Here is a 1,347-nt window from a genome sequence, read left to right as displayed (position 1 = left end):
ATGGTTTTCGGGGTCGCCGAATACAAATCTGGCGTCCTTTGACTTTTACCGCGTCAGGTTCAAGGTCATTGGAAGGTCAAATCGAGAGAAAACGGTAAAAAAAATTAAAAAAAAATATGTTATAGATTTTTGGGGTCGTTGATTATGAACCTGGTGTTCGCTGATCTTTATCGCGTCAGGTTCAAGGTCATTTGAAAGTCAAATCGATAAAAAACGCTGAAAAAATAAAAAAATATGTTATAGGTTTTCGCGGTCGTTGATTACGAATCTGCCATCCATTGACCTCTGTCGCATCAGTATCAAGGTCATTTGAAGTTCAAATCGAGAAAAAACGGTAGAAAAAAAATACGTTATAGTTTTTTTGGATCGCTGATTCTGAATTTGATATCCGTCGACCTCTATCCCGTCTGGTTCACGGTCATTTGATGGACGCATTAAACGATTCTCGATTTGAACTTCAAATGACCTTCAAATGACCTTGAACCTGAAGCGATAGAGTTCAACGGATGTCAGATTCGTAATTAGCGACTCCAAAAACCTATACGTATTTTTTTGGATTTTTTACCGTTTTCTCTCGATTTGACCTTCCAATGACCTTGAAACTGACGCGATAAAAGTCAAAGGACGCCAGATTTGTATTCGGCGACCCCGAAAACCGTAGTAAACTCGAGCTAACCTCAGAATACATGTTTAAGAGTGTCAAATCTCTCGAAAATACAGTTGGTGGGTAGTGGTGTTTCCTATATTTGTAGGGGGGTGGGGGTGGCTAGGGGGCGGAGGGTAGCCCGTTTAGCGTGCAATCGACTCGGGATATTTATAAGATATTACCATGATTTTTTCAGATTTTTTGGTCCAAAAATAAATTAGGCCAAAAACCGGCCTTACCGACCCTCCCCCTTTCATCTTTGGTAGAAAGATCATCCTTTTTTGTTGAAAATTAATCATTTTTAAATTAGAATAATGCTATCATATTTTTGGTTTCGTATTGATCCGTTTTTTTAACATTCGTTTTTTGTACACATAATTCATATTTTAAAAATAAAAATTCATCTTTTTATAGGCAAGTAATCTTTATTCGATGAAAGTTAATTCTTTTTAAATTGAAAATCTATGTATAAATTTTTAGCTCCGAATAATCTCTTTTTGTTAAAAATTTAATTATTTTGTTGAAAATTAAACTATTTTCTTAAATCATAATCTTTTTTGGTCGATAATTCAACTATTTTTGAAAAATTCGTCCTTTTGGATTGAAATTTCTTTTTTTGTTGTTGTAGAAAAGTTATCTTTTTTGGTTGGAACCTTAAATTTTGTTGTTGAAAATTTGAAGAAATAAAATTTGTTAAAACT

This window comes from Belonocnema kinseyi, chromosome 4 (genome assembly GCF_010883055.1).
Source record: "Belonocnema kinseyi isolate 2016_QV_RU_SX_M_011 chromosome 4, B_treatae_v1, whole genome shotgun sequence".
NCBI lineage: Eukaryota > Metazoa > Arthropoda > Insecta > Hymenoptera > Cynipidae > Belonocnema > Belonocnema kinseyi.
The sequence above is the reverse complement of the archived record's forward strand: the minus strand, read 5'-3'. Positions refer to the sequence as shown.